Consider the following 8,602-nt stretch of genomic DNA (forward strand, 5'->3'; position numbering starts at 1 on the left):
TCCTTCTGAGAATATCCTTTACAAACCAATCTATCTTTATTCCTTACAACTTGTCCATCTTCATTTTACTTATTCCTTAAAACCCATTTTGTTCCAATAACATTCTTATTTTTAGGTCGGGGAACTAAAGTCCATGTGTTATTCTTTTCCATCTGATCTAATTCTTCTTCCATAGCTTTCATGCAATATTCATCTTTACATGCTTTCAATTATTGATACTGGTTCAACTTGAGAAATTAAACATACCTCATTAGTTGCCAATCTCCTTCTTGTCATCACTCCATTGTTCTTATCCCCAATGATCTGATCTTCTGAATGATTCAATCTCACATACCTAGGAGTCTTTTGATTCTCTGTTCCTCTTCCTTGTTCTTCAGTTACTGTTGAATTTTCTAATATTGTCAAAGTAATTGCTTCAACATTGCTCCGGTAAAGGTGTTACCAGTTCAGTTATGATCATTTCAATTGTCGGTTCTTTCTCGTAAACATTGATTTGACTTTTATTCAGCTCATCCACCTTATCATTAGTGCTTTCCATAATTCTCTACAATCTCTTGTTATAACATCTATATCCTTTGCTTTCATTAGAATAACCAAGGAATATTCCTTCATCACATCTAGGATCAAATTTTCCAATTAAATCATCTCTCCTGATATAACATTTATTATCAAAGATTCTAAAATACTTGTTGGCAAATGCACACTCCAATGAGACATTGTAGGTGATTGAAGGTTTGTCATTGATGGCAACCTTACAATCTTATGACACCAGCAAGGCAATCCACTAGCACCAGCAAAGTCAGATTCTACACCAGCACATAGACCACCGGCACCCGCAGTGAAAGGAAGCATACCGACATAGAAGTCGACAAGAATTTTGTTTGTATTTTTTTTGTTTATTACTGTAAAATCATTGTAAACCGACTTGGAAAATTGTAAAATGACTCTATATGTATAAGAGATCATTGTAGAACAATAAGGTAAGCATGGAGGAATGTAATTAGGCGAAATAAGGCAGACCTATTATGCGAATTATAGGTTAAGGATTTATGTAAGAAGCAGAGCTATAAACCTGTACTGGATCTGGCATAATAGATGCTATTTTGAAGCAGTACAAGACATTGGATTTACATAATCCATTTTGTAAGTCAGTGAGACTTCCCATTTTGTAATTGAGCAGTGACCTCTAGGCACTTGGCCTTCCTGCATGTGAAGGCCCCTCTTGTAGCAGTAATATTCTCTTATTGGCCAGTAAGTGAATATTATGGGTCACAAATCCCACTGAGTTTTTTCCCACACCGAGTTTCCTCGTTAAACTATTGTGTTATGGTGTGTTTTTCATGTGATTTCTTTTATCTCTGTTTATTGCATTACTTTCTGTTTATCGGTATAGTGCATTAATATGTTCTACATGTTTTAAGTTAAGAAAATCTTATTAGATATTGATTCACCCCCCCCCCCCCCCCCCTCTCAGTATCTATAGGAATCCAAACAATTGGTATCAGAGCTTGGTCCTCTATTTTCAAAAGCCTAACAGCTTGAGGAAGATCTTGACACCGGTAGAGATGGAAAACTTGATGAAGCAATTAGAAGCAGCTCTCTCAGACTATGATGCAGAAAAATTAAAAAATATCAAACTTGAAGATGATATAAAGGCTGCACAGGATATTATTCAAGCACTTTAAGGAAATCTTACTATTGCAAGAAATAAGAGAAGAGAACTTTGTGAAAAATGCAGAATGAGAATGATGAAAGGGAAACTCTTAGTGATCTAATGAATAAGCTGAAACAAGAAAACATGACAACAAAGAATGAGATGCAGGATATGACTATGACATTTTGTAAGGAAATTAAAGATAAAAAGAAGAATGAAGAAGATTTGACTAGAAGACTAAGTGATGCTGCAAATGAGAACATCAGACTTAGCTATGAAAATGATATGTTGAAGACAGATCTGATGCATGCACAGAATGACTCAAATGAACTCATGAGACAAAAATGTATCTTAGAAAGAGAACTGGATACTGCAAATCACCACAAAGAAAAATTCAAGAAAAGCTCAAAAGAACTTGGTGACTTGTTGAAGAATCAGAAACCTAATGGTGACACTAATGGTCTTGGCTTTGAAGCTAGTGAAAGCTTCGGTACTGCAAACACACAGGATCATGGCAAACCGGTAAGACAACCTACTGCTTATAAATTCAATGGCAAATTCTTTAACTGTAACAAGTATGGTCATTGAGAAAATCAATGTAGATCTAGAAATTATCAGAATACCAATACACCCACCGGTCAATATTCAAAATGCAACAAAGTTGGTCATAATTCTGAAAATTGTAGAATGAATGTGAGATGTTATGTTTGTGGAAGATTTGGACACTTATCTAATCATTGCAAAACACAAACCGGCATAGGATATGGAAAAGCTATTCAGAAAAATAATGTGACTTGTTATGCTTGTAACAAGATTGGACATATTGCTAAATTTTGTAGAAGCAAGTCCTCACCGGTAAACAACAATGGTGTTAGTTTGAAAGGTAAAGAAAAGGTTGAAGAGGTAAAGCAAGAATTCTCAAAACAATGGGTCAGGAAATCAGAACTAAATGTTGACAGGAATACTCCTCCACCGGAAGAATAGAGTAGCACTCCACCAGTAGGAGACTCTTCATCTAATTGAAGAAAATTTCTTTGAGGGTTTGGCAATCAAATGTGAAACATGCTATTATTCCCTCAGTTGATGATAAGAAGTTGAAATTACTTCTATAACGGCAGATAAGTTAAGTGATTACTTAACTGGCAAGCATTAAATATGGTGGTTGGAAAATTAACATTATAAATCAATGTTTTTGGCTCCATTCTACTTCACTGAGCATTCAAACATTCGAAGAGCGCGAAAATTTTGAGCAAAGACATATCGAGCAAAGTAGCAAAGCAATTCAGCAATCAATCATTCCTAAGGAAGAGAAAGGTATTTATAGTCATGGCATCTTCTTCTGTACCTGAATTCATAGCAAACCCTACTGTAGTCAAAGTAATCAAATGCCCTAGGCCTGTATTTCAGTTAGTTCCTAAAATTGCTAAGAAGGATGATAATGTCGGTGTATTTTCTCAAATTCCCAAAGGAGTAGTTTTTGCAGAAGACCCTAGAATCTACATTTCATTGCCACATAGAAGAATTAGGTGATGAGGAAATTAATAACATGTATAAGACTGTAATCTATGACGATTTCGGTAAAGTGAAACTTGAACACAAAATAGTTGATTCCCCTAAGGAAGTGATAAGGATAGTTTTAAGCAAGGTTCATGGTGAATTTTTCTGGTTAGACCCAGTTCACAGAATAACTAAAGAGGCAGTAAAGGTTGTGACAGGGTTACCTTCCACCAGTAACAGACCTGATAAGACAAAGAAGGTCTCAAATGACCTAGTGATCAACCTAATAGGTGCAACATCTGACAAGAGATTGTTAAGAGTGAATGATGTAACTGACATCAATGTCAGATTCATTAGCATGATTCTAGGCTACAAAAAAACACATACAAATAGGTTAAATTCAGTTTCTAGTTTATGCATAAAAAGTGCTTATGATATGATCAAGGATAATGCAAAAATAGATGTGTGTGAATGGTTGAAGGATGAACTGATTGATAATCTTGGAAAGATCAAGAAAGACAAAAAGGGGACATTTAGATTTGGTAACCTACTTGTCTGTTTAATGCTACGCATAACAAAATAAGTGCCCGACATTGGCAACAAAAATCTAGGTTTTGACATACAGGTAGGCAAACAAATGTCTAATTTACTACACAACATGGGTGAAAACAGAGAAAAGAATATAAATGAATATTTTCAAGCATTGAAGGCCCAAATGAAGACTAGAGTCAAATTATCACAAGCAATTGTAGATAAGTATAAGGATGAAATATGCTTTGTTATTAAGAAGGATGAGATTTGGATGGAGGCAATGATCCCAAGAACAATTTGGGTTACTGAAATGGGTTATGAAACTGATGACCACATAATTGAAACATATGCAAAATCCCTTCTGGAAGCACCTAAGGAACCAAAAGAAGAGGTATTTGGCAGTGCTAAAACTATTGAGAATCAAATTCAATCAAAGAAAAGGGTAAAGAAGGTAGAAGCAACAGTAAGAAGATGATCTAGGCAAGCAAAGGCTATCAAAGACAATGTACTTAAACAAACTGGTATCACTAAAGATGAGTTAGAAACACTACTGCTAGAAACTCACCTTTCACCGGTAGCAACTTCTTCGGAGAGTGATATGTCAGCTGCATTTAAAAGAGTTGTGAGGAAAAGAGAACCTTCATCAGTATCTACACCTTTTCCTAGAAGAACTAGACAAAAACAACAGGCAGTAAGGCCCCCGGCTAAGAAGACAACTCCAAAGAAGAAAAAGTTAACACCAAAGAAAAAGACTCAACAAAATATTGCTCCAATTGACAAACTTTTAGATGAAATAACAGAGGAAGGAAAGCTTAAGAACATCAACAAATTATATGATACATTATCAGTTGATGACAAGGAGAAAGTTGAAAACAGTGTAATTCTACACTTGGATATCTATAAGAAATTCTTGATGCAAGTTGTAGATAATTACCAGCAGAACTATTTAAGAGACTTGAAGCTAGAAGGCAAGCTGTTGTAGAGCTTGACAAGAAAATAAAAATTGAGAAACTACTTGTTGTTTTTCTTGTTAACTCACCAAAAGAGATAGATGATATGATCTCAGAGGCTAACCAAATAGTATTCTCAACTGCACACCGGCAAGTAGCACTTATGGTTGGTAGAGTAAATTTTTTTTTGCAGAGGAAACTGCTAATGCATGGGACATATTCCTTGTTGAGAAAGAAAAGCAGGAAGAGTATAGAAATCCTAAACCTATCAAAGTATATCAGAAAGATAAGGATAAGGGTAAAGGCAAGGTTGGTGGACCTTCGAGAATAAAAATAAAAGATAACTTATCCCCACCGCCTCTAGAAACTCCACTGGTAGTTACAACTAAAGATCAACCGGCTAATGAGAGTATGGAGATACCACAAGAGGACACAAATTCAAACTCTGAGGTGTTATACATAGTTGACATTGATACTCAGAAAGTTAACATTGTGGTAGATAAGGACACAACTAGAAAGATAGATATGGCTAGTGAGGCACTGGTAACAGATAACACAGAAGGTAAACTGGCAGATGTTAAAGAACAACAAGCAGAGCAACAGGCTCCATCACAGTAATAGGTTCAAACAAATTCAGTACCACCAGCAATAACTAAGCAAGACAAACCTTTTCTTAAGGAAATGGAAACACAAACTAACCTACCAAAGGTCACCACAAGCAAGGATATTGTCCCACCGGCAGGATACAGAGTGTTGGCCCTTCAACTGCAGGATTCAAATCAACTAATGTAACAGAAGTTCTTTTGGACTCCATAAAGAAAATAACAGATTGTAGCTCACAAGCATACAAGGCTATAGATGATACAATTCCAATTCTGAAGATGATAGCTCCAAATTGTAATGTAGATAATAAAAATTCTTTGAGTCAACTTGACACTTTGTCTAAGTATATTACTCAAAACACTGTGACAGTTGAGGAAGAAATAAAGAAGTGTACAAGGAAATTTGACACACTTCTACCGGAATTATGTAGCACATTAAAGGAATTCAAAACTTTGTACAGAGATACTTGTAAGACTAACTTTTTGACAATTGATATAGACAAGAAGATCAGCAAGATATAGGAGGAAATCAATCAACTAGCTAACAATTTCATCAGCTCATCTGATTCATTATCAATTTTTTAGCAGAAAATAACAGGTTTTGAGGAAGAACTATTAAAGTTGGAAAGAGACAAAGAAAGAATAAAAGGAAAGGCTAAAGATCTAAAATGGAGACTTAGTCCAAAATTGGACTACCTCACCTCCTTAAGGAAAGAAATATCTGATGCTTTGGTTCAAGGACAGAAAACAACGGCAGAGCAAATGCAACACCTCACCAGTATAGTTCAAAGTACAGAGGCCACAATAAAAAATAGCAAAAAGTTCATTGAGAGCTTGAATCTAGTTTTGGCAGATCTTTTTCATATTGTAACCAACTAGTTACAAGGATGAAGTGGAAACCACACTCTCTTGACATCTTGACAACCTTTGTCATTGATGCCAAAGGGGGAGTAGTGGTATGAGAAAAATCCAATAACTTAGGGATCATCTGCTTAGGGGAGCACACACTTTTGGTAACATTTTTTTTGGACTTCAATTTTTGGATACACTTTTGAATTTTTCTCATGAGTGTTGCCATCAATGCCAAAGGGGGAGATTGTTGGAAAATGCATGCTCCAATGAGACATTGTTGGTGATTGAAGATTTTGTCATTGATGGCAACCTTACAATCCTATGACACTGGCAAGGCAATCCACCGGCACCAGCAAAGTCAGATTCTACACCGGCACACAGACCACCAGCATTGGCAGTGAAAGGAAGCATACCGGCACATAAGCCGACGGGAATTTTGTTTGTAATTTATTTTGTTTATTACTGTAAAATCATTGTAAGCCGACTTGGAAAATTGTAAAATGACTCTATATATATAAGAGATCATTGTAGAACAATAAGGTAAGCATGGAGGAATGTAATTAGTCAAAATAAGGTAGACCTATTATGTGAATTATAGGTTAAGGATTTATGTAAGAAGCAGAGCTATAAACCGGTACTGGATCTGGCATAATAGATGTTATTTTGAAGCAGTACAAGACATTGGATTTACATAATCCATTTTGTAAGTCAGTGAGACTTCCCATTTTGTAATTGAGCAGTGAGCTCTAGGCACTTGACCTTCCTACATGTGCAGGCCCCTCTTGTAGCAGTAATATTCTCTTATTGGCTAGTAAGTGAATATTGTGGGTCACAAATCCCACCGAGGTTTTTCCCACACCGGTTTTCCTCGTTAAACTATTGTGTTATGGTGTGTTTTTCATGTGGTTTCTTTTATCTCCTTTTATTGCATTACTTTTTGTTTATCAGTATACTGCATTAATATGTTCTACATGTTTTAAGTTAAGAAAATCTTATTATCGGTTAGATACTGATTGACCCCCCCCCCCCCTCTTAGTATTTGTGGGAATCCTAACAATACTTAACTATAGGTGTATTGCCAAACCATAATTCATAAGGTGTCTTATCGGTTTCTCCTTTGATATATACTCTATTGAATGTATAAATTGTTGTGCCCACTGTTTCTCTCCAGTAGATATGAGGTAGATTAGCTTCCATCATCATGGTTCTAGCAGCATCCAAGATAGTTTTGTTCTTCCTTTGCACAACTCTATTTTACTAAGGTGTCTGGGGAGCATAAAATTGTCTCCTTATGCCATGATTCTCAGAAAATTTATTGAACTCACCGGATGTGAATTCTCCACCATGATCTGACCTTAAACATTTAATCTTCAATCTTGTCTCAGTTTCAACTTTAGCTTTAAAGATTTTAAAATTTTCAAAAGCCTCAGATTTCTCCCTTAGAAAAGTAACCCACATCATTCTATAATAATCATCAATAGTTAGCATAAAACATCTATCACCTTGAAAACTTATAATTCTAGCAAGGCCACACAAATTAGTATGAATAAGATCAAGAACATCATTAGATTTGTCTTGTATACTCTTAAAAGAGGTCCTGACCTATATTCCCATTTGACATTCTTTACATACTAGATTATAGGGCTTCACAATCTTAGGTATATCTCTAACTGCCTTAGTTGAACTGATCTTTACCATGCAATCAAAATTCACATGACATAGCCTTTTATTCCATAGCCAACTCTCATTAATTTCTGCAATCAAACATGTCTTCTCACCATAATTCAAATGAAATATATATTTTGTTTGAGTACCTGTTGCAATGTCCAAACTAGATCTATTAATGATTTTGTGTTTTCTATCCTTGAACTGTAATTGAAATCCCTTATCCACCAATTGTCCTACACTCAAAAGATTATGGCTTAAACATTTGACATAATAAACATTATCAGTATTGTGCTTACCATCTAATGATATAGTTCCTTTTCCTCTGATCATACATGCTTGTCATCTCCAAATCTAACTAGACCGTCATCCAATTCTTGCAAAGATAGAAACTTCCTTTTATCTCCAGTCATATGATGTGAGCATCCACTGTCAATTACCCATTTATCCTTATCTTCAATTTTAGCAGCAAGTGCCTTCTCTTCAGGTACATTCTCTTCCAGTGTCGGAACATCTTCCTTGATAGCCAGGAAAACCCATTCCTTTCCATTGTCGAAACCACTAGAAGAGTCTTGTGTCAGTTCATCATCAGAATCAAACACACCTTCCTCATTCACAATGTAGCATGATTTATCTTTGTTTTTCCTGTACTTATACAGGGTTAGGCTTAAAAGATCTTCTAGCTCTTCCTTCAAATCTTGAATTCCTTTCAGGACATCTAGATGCAAAATGACCTATCTTATTACATGCAAAAAATTTAAAAGGTGCTTTTCCTTCATACTTACTTCCTACCAATCCATTAGGTACTCTTCTAGAAAATACGGCTTCAAGTTGCTCAAATTCATCATCTT

The sequence above is a fragment of the Cryptomeria japonica genome, chromosome 8, assembly GCF_030272615.1.
Source record: "Cryptomeria japonica chromosome 8, Sugi_1.0, whole genome shotgun sequence".
NCBI classification, from domain to species: domain Eukaryota; kingdom Viridiplantae; phylum Streptophyta; class Pinopsida; order Cupressales; family Cupressaceae; genus Cryptomeria; species Cryptomeria japonica.